General features: G+C 40.1%; 14 non-coding genes across 14 annotated transcripts; all 14 read right to left on the bottom strand.

The window, feature by feature from the left end:
• Nucleotides 1–670: 670 nt before the first annotated feature.
• Nucleotides 671–789, bottom strand: LOC125648520 (5S ribosomal RNA). The gene has a single exon (XR_007360339.1). It is a non-coding gene; the product is annotated as a 5S ribosomal RNA (ribosomal RNA).
• A 1637-nt stretch (nt 790–2426) lies between these two features.
• LOC125648519 (5S ribosomal RNA) lies at nt 2427–2545 on the bottom strand. The gene has a single exon (XR_007360338.1). It is a non-coding gene; the product is annotated as a 5S ribosomal RNA (ribosomal RNA).
• A 1639-nt stretch (nt 2546–4184) lies between these two features.
• On the bottom strand, nt 4185–4303 carry LOC125648518 (5S ribosomal RNA). Its single transcript, XR_007360337.1, has one exon. It is a non-coding gene; the product is annotated as a 5S ribosomal RNA (ribosomal RNA).
• A 1619-nt stretch (nt 4304–5922) lies between these two features.
• LOC125648517 (5S ribosomal RNA) lies at nt 5923–6041 on the bottom strand. The gene has a single exon (XR_007360335.1). It is a non-coding gene; the product is annotated as a 5S ribosomal RNA (ribosomal RNA).
• Nucleotides 6042–7702: 1661 nt separating this feature from the next.
• Nucleotides 7703–7821, bottom strand: LOC125648516 (5S ribosomal RNA). The gene has a single exon (XR_007360334.1). It is a non-coding gene; the product is annotated as a 5S ribosomal RNA (ribosomal RNA).
• A 1621-nt stretch (nt 7822–9442) lies between these two features.
• LOC130047480 (5S ribosomal RNA) lies at nt 9443–9561 on the bottom strand. Its single transcript, XR_008796370.1, has one exon. It is a non-coding gene; the product is annotated as a 5S ribosomal RNA (ribosomal RNA).
• Nucleotides 9562–11212: 1651 nt separating this feature from the next.
• On the bottom strand, nt 11213–11331 carry LOC125648512 (5S ribosomal RNA). Its single transcript, XR_007360331.1, has one exon. It is a non-coding gene; the product is annotated as a 5S ribosomal RNA (ribosomal RNA).
• A 1655-nt stretch (nt 11332–12986) lies between these two features.
• On the bottom strand, nt 12987–13105 carry LOC125677778 (5S ribosomal RNA). Its single transcript, XR_007371282.2, has one exon. It is a non-coding gene; the product is annotated as a 5S ribosomal RNA (ribosomal RNA).
• A 1633-nt stretch (nt 13106–14738) lies between these two features.
• On the bottom strand, nt 14739–14857 carry LOC130047505 (5S ribosomal RNA). The gene has a single exon (XR_008796397.1). It is a non-coding gene; the product is annotated as a 5S ribosomal RNA (ribosomal RNA).
• A 1657-nt stretch (nt 14858–16514) lies between these two features.
• LOC125677757 (5S ribosomal RNA) lies at nt 16515–16633 on the bottom strand. The gene has a single exon (XR_007371262.2). It is a non-coding gene; the product is annotated as a 5S ribosomal RNA (ribosomal RNA).
• A 1642-nt stretch (nt 16634–18275) lies between these two features.
• On the bottom strand, nt 18276–18394 carry LOC125677758 (5S ribosomal RNA). Its single transcript, XR_007371263.2, has one exon. It is a non-coding gene; the product is annotated as a 5S ribosomal RNA (ribosomal RNA).
• A 1635-nt stretch (nt 18395–20029) lies between these two features.
• LOC130047504 (5S ribosomal RNA) lies at nt 20030–20148 on the bottom strand. Its single transcript, XR_008796396.1, has one exon. It is a non-coding gene; the product is annotated as a 5S ribosomal RNA (ribosomal RNA).
• A 1653-nt stretch (nt 20149–21801) lies between these two features.
• LOC125677760 (5S ribosomal RNA) lies at nt 21802–21920 on the bottom strand. The gene has a single exon (XR_007371265.2). It is a non-coding gene; the product is annotated as a 5S ribosomal RNA (ribosomal RNA).
• A 1645-nt stretch (nt 21921–23565) lies between these two features.
• LOC125677761 (5S ribosomal RNA) lies at nt 23566–23684 on the bottom strand. The gene has a single exon (XR_007371266.2). It is a non-coding gene; the product is annotated as a 5S ribosomal RNA (ribosomal RNA).
• Between the last annotated feature and the right edge of the window lie 302 nt (nt 23685–23986).

Raw genomic sequence — 23986 nt, 5'->3', positions numbered from 1 at the left:
GAAGCGTGGGGTGTTCTTTTCCGGTGTTGGCGGACAAGAGAGTAACATCGATCATTTTCCACTGCTTTATTTAGCATAAATTTTACAAACTCAGTTTTAAAAACTTTTTCTTCTTTAAATAGTGAAAATAATTATGTGTGTGATTCGTTAAAATCTTTATTTTGACATCGTGCGGGTTGTTAATATACCGTTAATTGCGTGCATTAAATAAACAAATATACAGTGTGAAACTGTACGCGTCATTTGGCGTGGAATTGATTATGATTTGATTTTAATAATTATTATTCTTTGAATGGTCATTTATTGATTGTGCTGATTTGATACGGAATTAATGACTTTTTCCAGTCCTGTTTGAGTAAGTAAAAAAAGAATCGGAGTTTTCCCCCTTTTCGGCTAAACGACGTTCTGTATTCGTAAATGTGGCGAGAGACAAATAATGTACAATTGTATATATATATATATATATTATATATATATCTAGAGAGAGAGAGAGAGAGAGAGAGAGAGAGAGAGAGAGGGGGTATTACTGTAGTAAAAATATAATTTTTATTCACTGGATAAATTATACTATTTCACTGTTGAAAATGTAATAAAAAATGAATGAAATTGCTACAGTAATGCAATCGTTGGCATAGAAATGTGATTTTAAAAATGAAATAGAAAACATAAAAGTCTACGACACTTGGTATTCCCAGGCGGTCACCCATCCAAGTACTAACCAAGCTCGACGTTGCTTAACTTCGGTGATCGGACGAGAACCGGTGCTTTCAACGTGATATGGCCGTAGACACTTAACCTGCGTTAACTTTACGACATGACCAGTGTACACGTTTTGTACGAGATGATTGGGATTATTTCGTTCCTGTACAAAATACTGGACGGAAGTAATGACTGGTTTTAAAATGTTTATTTTGACATCGTGCGGGTTGTTAATGTTGTTTTGTGTCGAGGGCACAGTTTGCGGTCAGATGAAAAGAAGGGAGGGGTGGTGGTGGACTACATGTATATGGGACGTGTGTATGTTGGTGGTGGTTGTTTTTCACACCTTGTTGTATTTTTCTATCATTTCTAATTTGGAAGGGGGGTAATTCTTTGGACTGGGTTTTGTTTTGGTGAAATTCAATATTGTGCATGTAATATGATGATTCACCCAATGCAGTGTGTGTGTGTGTGTGTGTGTGTGTGTGTGTGTGTGTGTGTGTGTGTGTGTGTGTGTGGACATATTTATTACACGTGAATGTGTATTACATGTCTGATGTTGATTGACGTGTGATAGAGGTATCTTTTCAAAAATCTTGCCTGGCTCTAAGAAGAGCCGTTTTCCGCAGTCAATGCGTATTCTGTGGTAAAAGCTCAGTAGTCCTCATCCGATTCGGAGTCTGACATGTCGTCTGCAATGATCTGTACATTTTCTCCAAACATTTCATGCCGTAGATCTGCAACAATCTGGGCTTTGCTGTAAGCGTAATCGTAGTACATGTCTCTGAGGCCCTCTACAACGGCAAGTCTCAGTCTTAGGCTATATCTGGAGGAACGATGATTTGCCGTGCTGGCCTTGGTGTATCTGGACAGCAGGCCGGACAACTTCAAATTGAGCAGGACAATCTGGTCGCAGGCTCTCTTGAAACGGCGTTCGCTGTCCATCAGAGAGAATCGCTTGTCCATGGACTTCCTCCTGGGACAGATGACTGGTGTAGCTTTCATCTTTGGTAGTAGTAGTAGTAGTAGTAATTTGACAATGTATTCGATTGCAATGTAGTTTAGGGTTGTGATGTCCTTGCCTGTCGTGCGACCTCCTATATAGTGCACAGTGACACTGCTAATTGAGAAACTCGTTTCATTTCATAATGTCACGCGAGGCGCCTGAATACACATATTATTATCTGCCTCAACCGGAGAGGTCAGGTGCCATGAATGCTGAGCTTGGACTGACAATTAATATACCGTTAATTGCCTGCATTAAATAAACAAATATACAGTGTGAAACTGTACGCGTCATTTGGCGTGGAATTGATTATGATTTGATTTTAATAATTATTATTCTTTGAATGGTCATTTATTGATTGTGCTGATTTGATACGGAATTAATGACTTTTTCCAGTCCTGTTTGAGTAAGTAAAAAAAGAATCGGAGTTTTCCCCCTTTTCGGCTAAACGACGTTCTGTATTCGTAAATGTGGCGAGAGACAAATAATGTACAATTGTATATATATATATATATATTATATATATATCTAGAGAGAGAGAGAGAGAGAGAGAGAGAGAGAGAGAGAGAGGGTATTACTGTAGTAAAAATATAATTTTTATTCACTGGATAAATTATACTATTTCACTGTTGAAAATGTAATAAAAAATGAATGAAATTGCTACAGTAATGCAATCGTTGGCATAGAAATGTGATTTTAAAAATGAAATAGAAAACATAAAAGTCTACGACACTTGGTATTCCCAGGCGGTCACCCATCCAAGTACTAACCAAGCTCGACGTTGCTTAACTTCGGTGATCGGACGAGAACCGGTGCTTTCAACGTGATATGGCCGTAGACACTTAACCTGCGTTAACTTTACGACATGACCAGTGTACACGTTTTGTACGAGATGATTGGGATTATTTCGTTCCTGTACAAAATACTGGACGGAAGTAATGACTGGTTTTAAAATGTTTATTTTGACATCGTGCGGGTTGTTAATGTTGTTTTGTGTCGAGGGCACAGTTTGCGGTCAGATGAAAAGAAGGGAGGGGTGGTGGTGGACTACATGTATATGGGACGTGTGTATGTTGGTGGTGGTTGTTTTTCACACCTTGTTGTATTTTTCTATCATTTCTAATTTGGAAGGGGGGTAATTCTTTGGACTGGGTTTTGTTTTGGTGAAATTCAATATTGTGCATGTAATATGATGATTCACCCAATGCAGTGTGTGTGTGTGTGTGTGTGTGTGTGTGTGTGTGTGTGTGTGTGTGTGTGTGTGTGTGTGGACATATTTATTACACGTGAATGTGTATTACATGTCTGATGTTGATTGACGTGTGATAGAGGTATCTTTTCAAAAATCTTGCCTGGCTCTAAGAAGAGCCGTTTTCCGCAGTCAATGCGTATTCTGTGGTAAAAGCTCAGTAGTCCTCATCCGATTCGGAGTCTGACATGTCGTCTGCAATGATCTGTACATTTTCTCCAAACATTTCATGCCGTAGATCTGCAACAATCTGGGCTTTGCTGTAAGCGTAATCGTAGTACATGTCTCTGAGGCCCTCTACAACGGCAAGTCTCAGTCTTAGGCTATATCTGGAGGAACGATGATTTGCCGTGCTGGCCTTGGTGTATCTGGACAGCAGGCCGGACAACTTCAAATTGAGCAGGACAATCTGGTCGCAGGCTCTCTTGAAACGGCGTTCGCTGTCCATCAGAGAGAATCGCTTGTCCATGGACTTCCTCCTGGGACAGATGACTGGTGTAGCTTTCATCTTTGGTAGTAGTAGTAGTAGTAGTAATTTGACAATGTATTCGATTGCAATGTAGTTTAGGGTTGTGATGTCCTTGCCTGTCGTGCGACCTCCTATATAGTGCACAGTGACACTGCTAATTGAGAAACTCGTTTCATTTCATAATGTCACGCGAGGCGCCTGAATACACATATTATTATCTGCCTCAACCGGAGAGGTCAGGTGCCATGAATGCTGAGCTTGGACTGACAATTAATATACCGTTAATTGCCTGCATTAAATAAACAAATATACAGTGTGAAACTGTACGCGTCATTTGGCGTGGAATTGATTATGATTTGATTTTAATAATTATTATTCTTTGAATGGTCATTTATTGATTGTGCTGATTTGATACGGAATTAATGACTTTTTCCAGTCCTGTTTGAGTAAGTAAAAAAAGAATCGGAGTTTTCCCCCTTTTCGGCTAAACGACGTTCTGTATTCGTAAATGTGGCGAGAGACAAATAATGTACAATTGTATATATATATATATATATTATATATATATCTAGAGAGAGAGAGAGAGAGAGAGAGAGAGAGAGAGAGAGGGGGTATTACTGTAGTAAAAATATAATTTTTATTCACTGGATAAATTATACTATTTCACTGTTGAAAATGTAATAAAAAATGAATGAAATTGCTACAGTAATGCAATCGTTGGCATAGAAATGTGATTTTAAAAATGAAATAGAAAACATAAAAGTCTACGACACTTGGTATTCCCAGGCGGTCACCCATCCAAGTACTAACCAAGCTCGACGTTGCTTAACTTCGGTGATCGGACGAGAACCGGTGCTTTCAACGTGATATGGCCGTAGACACTTAACCTGCGTTAACTTTACGACATGACCAGTGTACACGTTTTGTACGAGATGATTGGGATTATTTCGTTCCTGTACAAAATACTGGACGGAAGTAATGACTGGTTTTAAAATGTTTATTTTGACATCGTGCGGGTTGTTAATGTTGTTTTGTGTCGAGGGCACAGTTTGCGGTCAGATGAAAAGAAGGGAGGGGTGGTGGTGGACTACATGTATATGGGACGTGTGTATGTTGGTGGTGGTTGTTTTTCACACCTTGTTGTATTTTTCTATCATTTCTAATTTGGAAGGGGGGTAATTCTTTGGACTGGGTTTTGTTTTGGTGAAATTCAATATTGTGCATGTAATATGATGATTCACCCAATGCAGTGTGTGTGTGTGTGTGTGTGTGTGTGTGTGTGTGTGTGTGGACATATTTATTACACGTGAATGTGTATTACATGTCTGATGTTGATTGACGTGTGATAGAGGTATCTTTTCAAAAATCTTGCCTGGCTCTAAGAAGAGCCGTTTTCCGCAGTCAATGCGTATTCTGTGGTAAAAGCTCAGTAGTCCTCATCCGATTCGGAGTCTGACATGTCGTCTGCAATGATCTGTACATTTTCTCCAAACATTTCATGCCGTAGATCTGCAACAATCTGGGCTTTGCTGTAAGCGTAATCGTAGTACATGTCTCTGAGGCCCTCTACAACGGCAAGTCTCAGTCTTAGGCTATATCTGGAGGAACGATGATTTGCCGTGCTGGCCTTGGTGTATCTGGACAGCAGGCCGGACAACTTCAAATTGAGCAGGACAATCTGGTCGCAGGCTCTCTTGAAACGGCGTTCGCTGTCCATCAGAGAGAATCGCTTGTCCATGGACTTCCTCCTGGGACAGATGACTGGTGTAGCTTTCATCTTTGGTAGTAGTAGTAGTAGTAGTAATTTGACAATGTATTCGATTGCAATGTAGTTTAGGGTTGTGATGTCCTTGCCTGTCGTGCGACCTCCTATATAGTGCACAGTGACACTGCTAATTGAGAAACTCGTTTCATTTCATAATGTCACGCGAGGCGCCTGAATACACATATTATTATCTGCCTCAACCGGAGAGGTCAGGTGCCATGAATGCTGAGCTTGGACTGACAATTAATATACCGTTAATTGCCTGCATTAAATAAACAAATATACAGTGTGAAACTGTACGCGTCATTTGGCGTGGAATTGATTATGATTTGATTTTAATAATTATTATTCTTTGAATGGTCATTTATTGATTGTGCTGATTTGATACGGAATTAATGACTTTTTCCAGTCCTGTTTGAGTAAGTAAAAAAAGAATCGGAGTTTTCCCCCTTTTCGGCTAAACGACGTTCTGTATTCGTAAATGTGGCGAGAGACAAATAATGTACAATTGTATATATATATATATATATTATATATATATCTAGAGAGAGAGAGAGAGAGAGAGAGAGAGAGAGAGAGAGGGGGTATTACTGTAGTAAAAATATAATTTTTATTCACTGGATAAATTATACTATTTCACTGTTGAAAATGTAATAAAAAATGAATGAAATTGCTACAGTAATGCAATCGTTGGCATAGAAATGTGATTTTAAAAATGAAATAGAAAACATAAAAGTCTACGACACTTGGTATTCCCAGGCGGTCACCCATCCAAGTACTAACCAAGCTCGACGTTGCTTAACTTCGGTGATCGGACGAGAACCGGTGCTTTCAACGTGATATGGCCGTAGACACTTAACCTGCGTTAACTTTACGACATGACCAGTGTACACGTTTTGTACGAGATGATTGGGATTATTTCGTTCCTGTACAAAATACTGGACGGAAGTAATGACTGGTTTTAAAATGTTTATTTTGACATCGTGCGGGTTGTTAATGTTGTTTTGTGTCGAGGGCACAGTTTGCGGTCAGATGAAAAGAAGGGAGGGGTGGTGGTGGACTACATGTATATGGGACGTGTGTATGTTGGTGGTGGTTGTTTTTCACACCTTGTTGTATTTTTCTATCATTTCTAATTTGGAAGGGGGGTAATTCTTTGGACTGGGTTTTGTTTTGGTGAAATTCAATATTGTGCATGTAATATGATGATTCACCCAATGCAGTGTGTGTGTGTGTGTGTGTGTGTGTGTGTGTGTGTGTGTGTGTGTGTGTGTGTGTGTGTGTGTGTGTGTGTGTGTGTGTGTGGACATATTTATTACACGTGAATGTGTATTACATGTCTGATGTTGATTGACGTGTGATAGAGGTATCTTTTCAAAAATCTTGCCTGGCTCTAAGAAGAGCCGTTTTCCGCAGTCAATGCGTATTCTGTGGTAAAAGCTCAGTAGTCCTCATCCGATTCGGAGTCTGACATGTCGTCTGCAATGATCTGTACATTTTCTCCAAACATTTCATGCCGTAGATCTGCAACAATCTGGGCTTTGCTGTAAGCGTAATCGTAGTACATGTCTCTGAGGCCCTCTACAACGGCAAGTCTCAGTCTTAGGCTATATCTGGAGGAACGATGATTTGCCGTGCTGGCCTTGGTGTATCTGGACAGCAGGCCGGACAACTTCAAATTGAGCAGGACAATCTGGTCGCAGGCTCTCTTGAAACGGCGTTCGCTGTCCATCAGAGAGAATCGCTTGTCCATGGACTTCCTCCTGGGACAGATGACTGGTGTAGCTTTCATCTTTGGTAGTAGTAGTAGTAGTAGTAATTTGACAATGTATTCGATTGCAATGTAGTTTAGGGTTGTGATGTCCTTGCCTGTCGTGCGACCTCCTATATAGTGCACAGTGACACTGCTAATTGAGAAACTCGTTTCATTTCATAATGTCACGCGAGGCGCCTGAATACACATATTATTATCTGCCTCAACCGGAGAGGTCAGGTGCCATGAATGCTGAGCTTGGACTGACAATTAATATACCGTTAATTGCCTGCATTAAATAAACAAATATACAGTGTGAAACTGTACGCGTCATTTGGCGTGGAATTGATTATGATTTGATTTTAATAATTATTATTCTTTGAATGGTCATTTATTGATTGTGCTGATTTGATACGGAATTAATGACTTTTTCCAGTCCTGTTTGAGTAAGTAAAAAAAGAATCGGAGTTTTCCCCCTTTTCGGCTAAACGACGTTCTGTATTCGTAAATGTGGCGAGAGACAAATAATGTACAATTGTATATATATATATATATATTATATATATATCTAGAGAGAGAGAGAGAGAGAGAGAGAGAGAGAGAGAGAGGGGGTATTACTGTAGTAAAAATATAATTTTTATTCACTGGATAAATTATACTATTTCACTGTTGAAAATGTAATAAAAAATGAATGAAATTGCTACAGTAATGCAATCGTTGGCATAGAAATGTGATTTTAAAAATGAAATAGAAAACATAAAAGTCTACGACACTTGGTATTCCCAGGCGGTCACCCATCCAAGTACTAACCAAGCTCGACGTTGCTTAACTTCGGTGATCGGACGAGAACCGGTGCTTTCAACGTGATATGGCCGTAGACACTTAACCTGCGTTAACTTTACGACATGACCAGTGTACACGTTTTGTACGAGATGATTGGGATTATTTCGTTCCTGTACAAAATACTGGACGGAAGTAATGACTGGTTTTAAAATGTTTATTTTGACATCGTGCGGGTTGTTAATGTTGTTTTGTGTCGAGGGCACAGTTTGCGGTCAGATGAAAAGAAGGGAGGGGTGGTGGTGGACTACATGTATATGGGACGTGTGTATGTTGGTGGTGGTTGTTTTTCACACCTTGTTGTATTTTTCTATCATTTCTAATTTGGAAGGGGGGTAATTCTTTGGACTGGGTTTTGTTTTGGTGAAATTCAATATTGTGCATGTAATATGATGATTCACCCAATGCAGTGTGTGTGTGTGTGTGTGTGTGTGTGTGTGTGTGTGTGTGTGGACATATTTATTACACGTGAATGTGTATTACATGTCTGATGTTGATTGACGTGTGATAGAGGTATCTTTTCAAAAATCTTGCCTGGCTCTAAGAAGAGCCGTTTTCCGCAGTCAATGCGTATTCTGTGGTAAAAGCTCAGTAGTCCTCATCCGATTCGGAGTCTGACATGTCGTCTGCAATGATCTGTACATTTTCTCCAAACATTTCATGCCGTAGATCTGCAACAATCTGGGCTTTGCTGTAAGCGTAATCGTAGTACATGTCTCTGAGGCCCTCTACAACGGCAAGTCTCAGTCTTAGGCTATATCTGGAGGAACGATGATTTGCCGTGCTGGCCTTGGTGTATCTGGACAGCAGGCCGGACAACTTCAAATTGAGCAGGACAATCTGGTCGCAGGCTCTCTTGAAACGGCGTTCGCTGTCCATCAGAGAGAATCGCTTGTCCATGGACTTCCTCCTGGGACAGATGACTGGTGTAGCTTTCATCTTTGGTAGTAGTAGTAGTAGTAGTAATTTGACAATGTATTCGATTGCAATGTAGTTTAGGGTTGTGATGTCCTTGCCTGTCGTGCGACCTCCTATATAGTGCACAGTGACACTGCTAATTGAGAAACTCGTTTCATTTCATAATGTCACGCGAGGCGCCTGAATACACATATTATTATCTGCCTCAACCGGAGAGGTCAGGTGCCATGAATGCTGAGCTTGGACTGACAATTAATATACCGTTAATTGCCTGCATTAAATAAACAAATATACAGTGTGAAACTGTACGCGTCATTTGGCGTGGAATTGATTATGATTTGATTTTAATAATTATTATTCTTTGAATGGTCATTTATTGATTGTGCTGATTTGATACGGAATTAATGACTTTTTCCAGTCCTGTTTGAGTAAGTAAAAAAAGAATCGGAGTTTTCCCCCTTTTCGGCTAAACGACGTTCTGTATTCGTAAATGTGGCGAGAGACAAATAATGTACAATTGTATATATATATATATATATTATATATATATCTAGAGAGAGAGAGAGAGAGAGAGAGAGAGAGAGAGAGAGGGGGTATTACTGTAGTAAAAATATAATTTTTATTCACTGGATAAATTATACTATTTCACTGTTGAAAATGTAATAAAAAATGAATGAAATTGCTACAGTAATGCAATCGTTGGCATAGAAATGTGATTTTAAAAATGAAATAGAAAACATAAAAGTCTACGACACTTGGTATTCCCAGGCGGTCACCCATCCAAGTACTAACCAAGCTCGACGTTGCTTAACTTCGGTGATCGGACGAGAACCGGTGCTTTCAACGTGATATGGCCGTAGACACTTAACCTGCGTTAACTTTACGACATGACCAGTGTACACGTTTTGTACGAGATGATTGGGATTATTTCGTTCCTGTACAAAATACTGGACGGAAGTAATGACTGGTTTTAAAATGTTTATTTTGACATCGTGCGGGTTGTTAATGTTGTTTTGTGTCGAGGGCACAGTTTGCGGTCAGATGAAAAGAAGGGAGGGGTGGTGGTGGACTACATGTATATGGGACGTGTGTATGTTGGTGGTGGTTGTTTTTCACACCTTGTTGTATTTTTCTATCATTTCTAATTTGGAAGGGGGGTAATTCTTTGGACTGGGTTTTGTTTTGGTGAAATTCAATATTGTGCATGTAATATGATGATTCACCCAATGCAGTGTGTGTGTGTGTGTGTGTGTGTGTGTGTGTGTGTGTGTGTGTGTGTGTGTGTGTGTGTGTGTGTGTGTGTGGACATATTTATTACACGTGAATGTGTATTACATGTCTGATGTTGATTGACGTGTGATAGAGGTATCTTTTCAAAAATCTTGCCTGGCTCTAAGAAGAGCCGTTTTCCGCAGTCAATGCGTATTCTGTGGTAAAAGCTCAGTAGTCCTCATCCGATTCGGAGTCTGACATGTCGTCTGCAATGATCTGTACATTTTCTCCAAACATTTCATGCCGTAGATCTGCAACAATCTGGGCTTTGCTGTAAGCGTAATCGTAGTACATGTCTCTGAGGCCCTCTACAACGGCAAGTCTCAGTCTTAGGCTATATCTGGAGGAACGATGATTTGCCGTGCTGGCCTTGGTGTATCTGGACAGCAGGCCGGACAACTTCAAATTGAGCAGGACAATCTGGTCGCAGGCTCTCTTGAAACGGCGTTCGCTGTCCATCAGAGAGAATCGCTTGTCCATGGACTTCCTCCTGGGACAGATGACTGGTGTAGCTTTCATCTTTGGTAGTAGTAGTAGTAGTAGTAATTTGACAATGTATTCGATTGCAATGTAGTTTAGGGTTGTGATGTCCTTGCCTGTCGTGCGACCTCCTATATAGTGCACAGTGACACTGCTAATTGAGAAACTCGTTTCATTTCATAATGTCACGCGAGGCGCCTGAATACACATATTATTATCTGCCTCAACCGGAGAGGTCAGGTGCCATGAATGCTGAGCTTGGACTGACAATTAATATACCGTTAATTGCCTGCATTAAATAAACAAATATACAGTGTGAAACTGTACGCGTCATTTGGCGTGGAATTGATTATGATTTGATTTTAATAATTATTATTCTTTGAATGGTCATTTATTGATTGTGCTGATTTGATACGGAATTAATGACTTTTTCCAGTCCTGTTTGAGTAAGTAAAAAAAGAATCGGAGTTTTCCCCCTTTTCGGCTAAACGACGTTCTGTATTCGTAAATGTGGCGAGAGACAAATAATGTACAATTGTATATATATATATATATATTATATATATATCTAGAGAGAGAGAGAGAGAGAGAGAGAGAGAGAGAGAGGGGGGGTATTACTGTAGTAAAAATATAATTTTTATTCACTGGATAAATTATACTATTTCACTGTTGAAAATGTAATAAAAAATGAATGAAATTGCTACAGTAATGCAATCGTTGGCATAGAAATGTGATTTTAAAAATGAAATAGAAAACATAAAAGTCTACGACACTTGGTATTCCCAGGCGGTCACCCATCCAAGTACTAACCAAGCTCGACGTTGCTTAACTTCGGTGATCGGACGAGAACCGGTGCTTTCAACGTGATATGGCCGTAGACACTTAACCTGCGTTAACTTTACGACATGACCAGTGTACACGTTTTGTACGAGATGATTGGGATTATTTCGTTCCTGTACAAAATACTGGACGGAAGTAATGACTGGTTTTAAAATGTTTATTTTGACATCGTGCGGGTTGTTAATGTTGTTTTGTGTCGAGGGCACAGTTTGCGGTCAGATGAAAAGAAGGGAGGGGTGGTGGTGGACTACATGTATATGGGACGTGTGTATGTTGGTGGTGGTTGTTTTTCACACCTTGTTGTATTTTTCTATCATTTCTAATTTGGAAGGGGGGTAATTCTTTGGACTGGGTTTTGTTTTGGTGAAATTCAATATTGTGCATGTAATATGATGATTCACCCAATGCAGTGTGTGTGTGTGTGTGTGTGTGTGTGTGTGTGTGTGTGTGTGTGTGTGTGTGTGTGTGTGTGTGTGTGTGTGTGTGTGGACATATTTATTACACGTGAATGTGTATTACATGTCTGATGTTGATTGACGTGTGATAGAGGTATCTTTTCAAAAATCTTGCCTGGCTCTAAGAAGAGCCGTTTTCCGCAGTCAATGCGTATTCTGTGGTAAAAGCTCAGTAGTCCTCATCCGATTCGGAGTCTGACATGTCGTCTGCAATGATCTGTACATTTTCTCCAAACATTTCATGCCGTAGATCTGCAACAATCTGGGCTTTGCTGTAAGCGTAATCGTAGTACATGTCTCTGAGGCCCTCTACAACGGCAAGTCTCAGTCTTAGGCTATATCTGGAGGAACGATGATTTGCCGTGCTGGCCTTGGTGTATCTGGACAGCAGGCCGGACAACTTCAAATTGAGCAGGACAATCTGGTCGCAGGCTCTCTTGAAACGGCGTTCGCTGTCCATCAGAGAGAATCGCTTGTCCATGGACTTCCTCCTGGGACAGATGACTGGTGTAGCTTTCATCTTTGGTAGTAGTAGTAGTAGTAGTAATTTGACAATGTATTCGATTGCAATGTAGTTTAGGGTTGTGATGTCCTTGCCTGTCGTGCGACCTCCTATATAGTGCACAGTGACACTGCTAATTGAGAAACTCGTTTCATTTCATAATGTCACGCGAGGCGCCTGAATACACATATTATTATCTGCCTCAACCGGAGAGGTCAGGTGCCATGAATGCTGAGCTTGGACTGACAATTAATATACCGTTAATTGCCTGCATTAAATAAACAAATATACAGTGTGAAACTGTACGCGTCATTTGGCGTGGAATTGATTATGATTTGATTTTAATAATTATTATTCTTTGAATGGTCATTTATTGATTGTGCTGATTTGATACGGAATTAATGACTTTTTCCAGTCCTGTTTGAGTAAGTAAAAAAAGAATCGGAGTTTTCCCCCTTTTCGGCTAAACGACGTTCTGTATTCGTAAATGTGGCGAGAGACAAATAATGTACAATTGTATATATATATATATATATTATATATATATCTAGAGAGAGAGAGAGAGAGAGAGAGAGAGAGAGAGAGGGGGTATTACTGTAGTAAAAATATAATTTTTATTCACTGGATAAATTATACTATTTCACTGTTGAAAATGTAATAAAAAATGAATGAAATTGCTACAGTAATGCAATCGTTGGCATAGAAATGTGATTTTAAAAATGAAATAGAAAACATAAAAGTCTACGACACTTGGTATTCCCAGGCGGTCACCCATCCAAGTACTAACCAAGCTCGACGTTGCTTAACTTCGGTGATCGGACGAGAACCGGTGCTTTCAACGTGATATGGCCGTAGACACTTAACCTGCGTTAACTTTACGACATGACCAGTGTACACGTTTTGTACGAGATGATTGGGATTATTTCGTTCCTGTACAAAATACTGGACGGAAGTAATGACTGGTTTTAAAATGTTTATTTTGACATCGTGCGGGTTGTTAATGTTGTTTTGTGTCGAGGGCACAGTTTGCGGTCAGATGAAAAGAAGGGAGGGGTGGTGGTGGACTACATGTATATGGGACGTGTGTATGTTGGTGGTGGTTGTTTTTCACACCTTGTTGTATTTTTCTATCATTTCTAATTTGGAAGGGGGGTAATTCTTTGGACTGGGTTTTGTTTTGGTGAAATTCAATATTGTGCATGTAATATGATGATTCACCCAATGCAGTGTGTGTGTGTGTGTGTGTGTGTGTGTGTGTGTGTGTGTGTGTGTGTGTGTGTGTGGACATATTTATTACACGTGAATGTGTATTACATGTCTGATGTTGATTGACGTGTGATAGAGGTATCTTTTCAAAAATCTTGCCTGGCTCTAAGAAGAGCCGTTTTCCGCAGTCAATGCGTATTCTGTGGTAAAAGCTCAGTAGTCCTCATCCGATTCGGAGTCTGACATGTCGTCTGCAATGATCTGTACATTTTCTCCAAACATTTCATGCCGTAGATCTGCAACAATCTGGGCTTTGCTGTAAGCGTAATCGTAGTACATGTCTCTGAGGCCCTCTACAACGGCAAGTCTCAGTCTTAGGCTATATCTGGAGGAACGATGATTTGCCGTGCTGGCCTTGGTGTATCTGGACAGCAGGCCGGACAACTTCAAATTGAGCAGGACAATCTGGTCGCAGGCTCTCTTGAAACGGCGTTCGCTGTCCATCAGAGAGAATCGCTTGTCCATGGACTTCCTCCTGGGACAGATGACTGGTGTAGCTTTCATCTTTGGTAGTAGTAGTAGTAGTAGTAATTTGACAATGTATTCGATTGCAATGTAGTTTAGGGTTGTGATGTCCTTGCCTGTCGTGCGACCTCCTATATAGTGCACAGTGACACTGCTAATTGAGAAACTCGTTTCATTTCATAATGTCACGCGAGGCGCCTGAATACACATATTATTATCTGCCTCAACCGGAGAGGTCAGGTGCCATGAATGCTGAGCTTGGACTGACAATTAATATACCGTTAATTGCCTGCATTAAATAAACAAATATACAGTGTGAAACTGTACGCGTCATTTGGCGTGGAATTGATTATGATTTGATTTTAATAATTATTATTCTTTGAATGGTCATTTATTGATTGTGCTGATTTGATACGGAATTAATGACTTTTTCCAGTCCTGTTTGAGTAAGTAAAAAAAGAATCGGAGTTTTCCCCCTTTTCGGCTAAACGACGTTCTGTATTCGTAAATGTGGCGAGAGACAAATAATGTACAATTGTATATATATATATATATATTATATATATATCTAGAGAGAGAGAGAGAGAGAGAGAGAGAGAGAGAGAGGGGGTATTACTGTAGTAAAAATATAATTTTTATTCACTGGATAAATTATACTATTTCACTGTTGAAAATGTAATAAAAAATGAATGAAATTGCTACAGTAATGCAATCGTTGGCATAGAAATGTGATTTTAAAAATGAAATAGAAAACATAAAAGTCTACGACACTTGGTATTCCCAGGCGGTCACCCATCCAAGTACTAACCAAGCTCGACGTTGCTTAACTTCGGTGATCGGACGAGAACCGGTGCTTTCAACGTGATATGGCCGTAGACACTTAACCTGCGTTAACTTTACGACATGACCAGTGTACACGTTTTGTACGAGATGATTGGGATTATTTCGTTCCTGTACAAAATACTGGACGGAAGTAATGACTGGTTTTAAAATGTTTATTTTGACATCGTGCGGGTTGTTAATGTTGTTTTGTGTCGAGGGCACAGTTTGCGGTCAGATGAAAAGAAGGGAGGGGTGGTGGTGGACTACATGTATATGGGACGTGTGTATGTTGGTGGTGGTTGTTTTTCACACCTTGTTGTATTTTTCTATCATTTCTAATTTGGAAGGGGGGTAATTCTTTGGACTGGGTTTTGTTTTGGTGAAATTCAATATTGTGCATGTAATATGATGATTCACCCAATGCAGTGTGTGTGTGTGTGTGTGTGTGTGTGTGTGTGTGTGTGTGTGTGTGTGTGTGTGTGTGTGTGTGTGTGTGTGTGGACATATTTATTACACGTGAATGTGTATTACATGTCTGATGTTGATTGACGTGTGATAGAGGTATCTTTTCAAAAATCTTGCCTGGCTCTAAGAAGAGCCGTTTTCCGCAGTCAATGCGTATTCTGTGGTAAAAGCTCAGTAGTCCTCATCCGATTCGGAGTCTGACATGTCGTCTGCAATGATCTGTACATTTTCTCCAAACATTTCATGCCGTAGATCTGCAACAATCTGGGCTTTGCTGTAAGCGTAATCGTAGTACATGTCTCTGAGGCCCTCTACAACGGCAAGTCTCAGTCTTAGGCTATATCTGGAGGAACGATGATTTGCCGTGCTGGCCTTGGTGTATCTGGACAGCAGGCCGGACAACTTCAAATTGAGCAGGACAATCTGGTCGCAGGCTCTCTTGAAACGGCGTTCGCTGTCCATCAGAGAGAATCGCTTGTCCATGGACTTCCTCCTGGGACAGATGACTGGTGTAGCTTTCATCTTTGGTAGTAGTAGTAGTAGTAGTAATTTGACAATGTATTCGATTGCAATGTAGTTTAGGGTTGTGATGTCCTTGCCTGTCGTGCGACCTCCTATATAGTGCACAGTGACACTGCTAATTGAGAAACTCGTTTCATTTCATAATGTCACGCGAGGCGCCTGAATACACATATTATTATCTGCCTCAACCGGAGAGGTCAGGTGCCATGAATGCTGAGCTTGGACTGACAATTAATATACCGTTAATTGCCTGCATTAAATAAACAAATATACAGTGTGAAACTGTACGCGTCATTTGGCGTGGAATTGATTATGATTTGATTTTAATAATTATTATTCTTTGAATGGTCATTTATTGATTGTGCTGATTTGATACGGAATTAATGACTTTTTCCAGTCCTGTTTGAGTAAGTAAAAAAAGAATCGGAGTTTTCCCCCTTTTCGGCTAAACGACGTTCTGTATTCGTAAATGTGGCGAGAGACAAATAATGTACAATTGTATATATATATATATATATTATATATATATATCTAGAGAGAGAGAGAGAGAGAGAGAGAGAGAGAGAGAGAGAGGGGGTATTACTGTAGTAAAAATATAATTTTTATTCACTGGATAAATTATACTATTTCACTGTTGAAAATGTAATAAAAAATGAATGAAATTGCTACAGTAATGCAATCGTTGGCATAGAAATGTGATTTTAAAAATGAAATAGAAAACATAAAAGTCTACGACACTTGGTATTCCCAGGCGGTCACCCATCCAAGTACTAACCAAGCTCGACGTTGCTTAACTTCGGTGATCGGACGAGAACCGGTGCTTTCAACGTGATATGGCCGTAGACACTTAACCTGCGTTAACTTTACGACATGACCAGTGTACACGTTTTGTACGAGATGATTGGGATTATTTCGTTCCTGTACAAAATACTGGACGGAAGTAATGACTGGTTTTAAAATGTTTATTTTGACATCGTGCGGGTTGTTAATGTTGTTTTGTGTCGAGGGCACAGTTTGCGGTCAGATGAAAAGAAGGGAGGGGTGGTGGTGGACTACATGTATATGGGACGTGTGTATGTTGGTGGTGGTTGTTTTTCACACCTTGTTGTATTTTTCTATCATTTCTAATTTGGAAGGGGGGTAATTCTTTGGACTGGGTTTTGTTTTGGTGAAATTCAATATTGTGCATGTAATATGATGATTCACCCAATGCAGTGTGTGTGTGTGTGTGTGTGTGTGTGTGTGTGTGTGTGTGTGTGTGTGTGTGTGTGTGTGTGGACATATTTATTACACGTGAATGTGTATTACATGTCTGATGTTGATTGACGTGTGATAGAGGTATCTTTTCAAAAATCTTGCCTGGCTCTAAGAAGAGCCGTTTTCCGCAGTCAATGCGTATTCTGTGGTAAAAGCTCAGTAGTCCTCATCCGATTCGGAGTCTGACATGTCGTCTGCAATGATCTGTACATTTTCTCCAAACATTTCATGCCGTAGATCTGCAACAATCTGGGCTTTGCTGTAAGCGTAATCGTAGTACATGTCTCTGAGGCCCTCTACAACGGCAAGTCTCAGTCTTAGGCTATATCTGGAGGAACGATGATTTGCCGTGCTGGCCTTGGTGTATCTGGACAGCAGGCCGGACAACTTCAAATTGAGCAGGACAATCTGGTCGCAGGCTCTCTTTTGAAACGGCGTTCGCTGTCCATCAGAGAGAATCGCTTGTCCATGGACTTCCTCCTGGGACAGATGACTGGTGTAGCTTTCATCTTTGGTAGTAGTAGTAGTAGTAGTAATTTGACAATGTATTCGATTGCAATGTAGTTTAGGGTTGTGATGTCCTTGCCTGTCGTGCGACCTCCTATATAGTGCACAGTGACACTGCTAATTGAGAAACTCGTTTCATTTCATAATGTCACGCGAGGCGCCTGAATACACATATTATTATCTGCCTCAACCGGAGAGGTCAGGTGCCATGAATGCTGAGCTTGGACTGACAATTAATATACCGTTAATTGCCTGCATTAAATAAACAAATATACAGTGTGAAACTGTACGCGTCATTTGGCGTGGAATTGATTATGATTTGATTTTAATAATTATTATTCTTTGAATGGTCATTTATTGATTGTGCTGATTTGATACGGAATTAATGACTTTTTCCAGTCCTGTTTGAGTAAGTAAAAAAAGAATCGGAGTTTTCCCCCTTTTCGGCTAAACGACGTTCTGTATTCGTAAATGTGGCGAGAGACAAATAATGTACAATTGTATATATATATATATATATATTATATATATATCTAGAGAGAGAGAGAGAGAGAGAGAGAGAGAGAGAGAGGGGTATTACTGTAGTAAAAATATAATTTTTATTCACTGGATAAATTATACTATTTCACTGTTGAAAATGTAATAAAAAATGAATGAAATTGCTACAGTAATGCAATCGTTGGCATAGAAATGTGATTTTAAAAATGAAATAGAAAACATAAAAGTCTACGACACTTGGTATTCCCAGGCGGTCACCCATCCAAGTACTAACCAAGCTCGACGTTGCTTAACTTCGGTGATCGGACGAGAACCGGTGCTTTCAACGTGATATGGCCGTAGACACTTAACCTGCGTTAACTTTACGACATGACCAGTGTACACGTTTTGTACGAGATGATTGGGATTATTTCGTTCCTGTACAAAATACTGGACGGAAGTAATGACTGGTTTTAAAATGTTTATTTTGACATCGTGCGGGTTGTTAATGTTGTTTTGTGTCGAGGGCACAGTTTGCGGTCAGATGAAAAGAAGGGAGGGGTGGTGGTGGACTACATGTATATGGGACGTGTGTATGTTGGTGGTGGTTGTTTTTCACACCTTGTTGTATTTTTCTATCATTTCTAATTTGGAAGGGGGGTAATTCTTTGGACTGGGTTTTGTTTTGGTGAAATTCAATATTGTGCATGTAATATGATGATTCACCCAATGCAGTGTGTGTGTGTGTGTGTGTGTGTGTGTGTGTGTGTGTGTGTGTGTGTGTGTGTGGACATATTTATTACACGTGAATGTGTATTACATGTCTGATGTTGATTGACGTGTGATAGAGGTATCTTTTCAAAAATCTTGCCTGGCTCTAAGAAGAGCCGTTTTCCGCAGTCAATGCGTATTCTGTGGTAAAAGCTCAGTAGTCCTCATCCGATTCGGAGTCTGACATGTCGTCTGCAATGATCTGTACATTTTCTCCAAACATTTCATGCCGTAGATCTGCAACAATCTGGGCTTTGCTGTAAGCGTAATCGTAGTACATGTCTCTGAGGCCCTCTACAACGGCAAGTCTCAGTCTTAGGCTATATCTGGAGGAACGATGATTTGCCGTGCTGGCCTTGGTGTATCTGGACAGCAGGCCGGACAACTTCAAATTGAGCAGGACAATCTGGTCGCAGGCTCTCTTGAAACGGCGTTCGCTGTCCATCAGAGAGAATCGCTTGTCCATGGACTTCCTCCTGGGACAGATGACTGGTGTAGCTTTCATCTTTGGTAGTAGTAGTAGTAGTAGTAATTTGACAATGTATTCGATTGCAATGTAGTTTAGGGTTGTGATGTCCTTGCCTGTCGTGCGACCTCCTATATAGTGCACAGTGACACTGCTAATTGAGAAACTCGTTTCATTTCATAATGTCACGCGAGGCGCCTGAATACACATATTATTATCTGCCTCAACCGGAGAGGTCAGGTGCCATGAATGCTGAGCTTGGACTGACAATTAATATACCGTTAATTGCCTGCATTAAATAAACAAATATACAGTGTGAAACTGTACGCGTCATTTGGCGTGGAATTGATTATGATTTGATTTTAATAATTATTATTCTTTGAATGGTCATTTATTGATTGTGCTGATTTGATACGGAATTAATGACTTTTTCCAGTCCTGTTTGAGTAAGTAAAAAAAGAATCGGAGTTTTCCCCCTTTTCGGCTAAACGACGTTCTGTATTCGTAAATGTGGCGAGAGACAAATAATGTACAATTGTATATATATATATATATATTATATATATATCTAGAGAGAGAGAGAGAGAGAGAGAGAGAGAGAGAGAGAGAGGGGGTATTACTGTAGTAAAAATATAATTTTTATTCACTGGATAAATTATACTATTTCACTGTTGAAAATGTAATAAAAAATGAATGAAATTGCTACAGTAATGCAATCGTTGGCATAGAAATGTGATTTTAAAAATGAAATAGAAAACATAAAAGTCTACGACACTTGGTATTCCCAGGCGGTCACCCATCCAAGTACTAACCAAGCTCGACGTTGCTTAACTTCGGTGATCGGACGAGAACCGGTGCTTTCAACGTGATATGGCCGTAGACACTTAACCTGCGTTAACTTTACGACATGACCAGTGTACACGTTTTGTACGAGATGATTGGGATTATTTCGTTCCTGTACAAAATACTGGACGGAAGTAATGACTGGTTTTAAAATGTTTATTTTGACATCGTGCGGGTTGTTAATGTTGTTTTGTGTCGAGGGCACAGTTTGCGGTCAGATGAAAAGAAGGGAGGGGTGGTGGTGGACTACATGTATATGGGACGTGTGTATGTTGGTGGTGGTTGTTTTTCACACCTTGTTGTATTTTTCTATCATTTCTAATTTGGAAGGGGGGTAATTCTTTGGACTGGGTTTTGTTTTGGTGAAATTCAATATTGTGCATGTAATATGATGATTCACCCAATGCAGTGTGTGTGTGTGTGTGTGTGTGTGTGTGTGTGTGTGTGTGTGTGTGTGTGTGTGTGTGTGTGTGTGTGTGTGGACATATTTATTACACGTGAATGTGTATTACATGTCTGATGTTGATTGACGTGTGATAGAGGTATCTTTTCAAAAATCTTGCCTGGCTCTAAGAAGAGCCGTTTTCCGCAGTCAATGCGTATTCTGTGGTAAAAGCTCAGTAGTCCTCATCCGATTCGGAGTCTGACATGTCGTCTGCAATGATCTGTACATTTTCTCCAAACATTTCATGCCGTAGATCTGCAACAATCTGGGCTTTGCTGTAAGCGTAATCGTAGTACATGTCTCTGAGGCCCTCTACAACGGCAAGTCTCAGTCTTAGGCTATATCTGGAGGAACGATGATTTGCCGTGCTGGCCTTGGTGTATCTGGACAGCAGGCCGGACAACTTCAAATTGAGCAGGACAATCTGGTCGCAGGCTCTCTTGAAACGGCGTTCGCTGTCCATCAGAGAGAATCGCTTGTCCATGGACTTCCTCCTGGGACAGATGACTGGTGTAGCTTTCATCTTTGGTAGTAGTAGTAGTAGTAGTAATTTGACAATGTATTCGATTGCAATGTAGTTTAGGGTTGTGATGTCCTTGCCTGTCGTGCGACCTCCTATATAGTGCACAGTGACACTGCTAATTGAGAAACTCGTTTCATTTCATAATGTCACGCGAGGCGCCTGAATACACATATTATTATCTGCCTCAACCGGAGAGGTCAGGTGCCATGAATGCTGAGCTTGGACTGACAATTAATATACCGTTAATTGCCTGCATTAAATAAACAAATATACAGTGTGAAACTGTACGCGTCATTTGGCGTGGAATTGATTATGATTTGATTTTAATAATTATTATTCTTTGAATGGTCATTTATTGATTGTGCTGATTTGATACGGAATTAATGACTTTTTCCAGTCCTGTTTGAGTAAGTAAAAAAAGAATCGGAGTTTTCCCCCTTTTCGGCTAAACGACGTTCTGTATTCGTAAATGTGGCGAGAGACAAATAATGTACAATTGTATATATATATATATATATTATATATATATCTAGAGAGAGAGAGAGAGAGAGAGAGAGAGAGAGAGAGAGAGGGGGTATTACTGTAGTAAAAATATAATTTTTATTCACTGGATAAATTATACTATTTCACTGTTGAAAATGTAATAAAAAATGAATGAAATTGCTACAGTAATGCAATCGTTGGCATAGAAATGTGATTTTAAAAATGAAATAGAAAACATAAAAGTCTACGACACTTGGTATTCCCAGGCGGTCACCCATCCAAGTACTAACCAAGCTCGACGTTGCTTAACTTCGGTGATCGGACGAGAACCGGTGCTTTCAACGTGATATGGCCGTAGACACTTAACCTGCGTTAACTTTACGACATGACCAGTGTACACGTTTTGTACGAGATGATTGGGATTATTTCGTTCCTGTACAAAATACTGGACGGAAGTAATGACTGGTTTTAAAATGTTTATTTTGACATCGTGCGGGTTGTTAATGTTGTTTTGTGTCGAGGGCACAGTTTGCGGTCAGATGAAAAGAAGGGAGGGGTGGTGGTGGACTACATGTATATGGGACGTGTGTATGTTGGTGGTGGTTGTTTTTCACACCTTGTTGTATTTTTCTATCATTTCTAATTTGGAAGGGGGGTAATTCTTTGGACTGGGTTTTGTTTTGGTGAAATTCAATATTGTGCATGTAATATGATGATTCACCCAATGCAGTGTGTGTGTGTGTGTGTGTGTGTGTGTGTGTGTGTGTGTGTGTGTGTGTGTGTGTGTGTGTGTGGACATATTTATTACACGTGAATGTGTATTACATGTCTGATGTTGATTGACGTGTGATAGAGGTATCTTTTCAAAAATCTTGCCTGGCTCTAAGAAGAGCCGTTTTCCGCAGTCAATGCGTATTCTGTGGTAAAAGCTCAGTAGTCCTCATCCGATTCGGAGTCTGACATGTCGTCTGCAATGATCTGTACATTTTCTCCAAACATTTCATGCCGTAGATCTGCAACAATCTGGGCTTTGCTGTAAGCGTAATCGTAGTACATGTCTCTGAGGCCCTCTACAACGGCAAGTCTCAGTCTTAGGCTATATCTGGAGGAACGATGATTTGCCGTGCTGGCCTTGGTGTATCTGGACAGCAGGCCGGACAACTTCAAATTGAGCAGGACAATCTGGTCGCAGGCTCTCTTGAAACGGCGTTCGCTGTCCATCAGAGAGAATCGCTTGTCCATGGACTTCCTCCTGGGACAGATGACTGGTGTAGCTTTCATCTTTGGTAGTAGTAGTAGTAGTAGTAATTTGACAATGTATTCGATTGCAATGTAGTTTAGGGTTGTGATGTCCTTGCCTGTCGTGCGACCTCCTATATAGTGCACAGTGACACTGCTAATTGAGAAACTCGTTTCATTTCATAATGTCACGCGAGGCGCCTGAATACACATATTATTATCTGCCTCAACCGGAGAGGTCAGGTGCCATGAATGCTGAGCTTGGACTGACAATTAATATACCGTTAATTGCCTGCATTAAATAAACAAATATACAGTGTGAAACTGTACGCGTCATTTGGCGTGGAATTGATTATGATTTGATTTTAATAATTATTATTCTTTGAATGGTCATTTATTGATTGTGCTGATTTGATACGGAATTAATGACTTTTTCCAGTCCTGTTTGAGTAAGTAAAAAAAGAATCGGAGTTTTCCCCCTTTTCGGCTAAACGACGTTCTGTATTCGTAAATGTGGCGAGAGACAAATAATGTACAATTGTATATATATATATATATATTATATATATATCTAGAGAGAGAGAGAGAGAGAGAGAGAGAGAGAGAGAGAGAGGGGGTATTACTGTAGTAAAAATATAATTTTTATTCACTGGATAAATTATACTATTTCACTGTTGAAAATGTAATAAAAAATGAATGAAATTGCTACAGTAATGCAATCGTTGGCATAGAAATGTGATTTTAAAAATGAAATAGAAAACATAAAAGTCTACGACACTTGGTATTCCCAGGCGGTCACCCATCCAAGTACTAACCAAGCTCGACGTTGCTTAACTTCGGTGATCGGACGAGAACCGGTGCTTTCAACGTGATATGGCCGTAGACACTTAACCTGCGTTAACTTTACGACATGACCAGTGTACACGTTTTGTACGAGATGATTGGGATTATTTCGTTCCTGTACAAAATACTGGACGGAAGTAATGACTGGTTTTAAAATGTTTATTTTGACATCGTGCGGGTTGTTAATGTTGTTTTGTGTCGAGGGCACAGTTTGCGGTCAGATGAAAAGAAGGGAGGGGTGGTGGTGGACTACATGTATATGGGACGTGTGTATGTTGGTGGTGGTTGTTTTTCACACCTTGTTGTATTTTTCTATCATTTCTAATTTGGAAGGGGGGTAATTC

This window comes from Ostrea edulis, chromosome 6 (genome assembly GCF_947568905.1).
Source record: "Ostrea edulis chromosome 6, xbOstEdul1.1, whole genome shotgun sequence".
Lineage (NCBI taxonomy): Eukaryota > Metazoa > Mollusca > Bivalvia > Ostreida > Ostreidae > Ostrea > Ostrea edulis.
The sequence above is the reverse complement of the archived record's forward strand: the minus strand, read 5'-3'. Positions and strand labels throughout refer to the sequence as shown.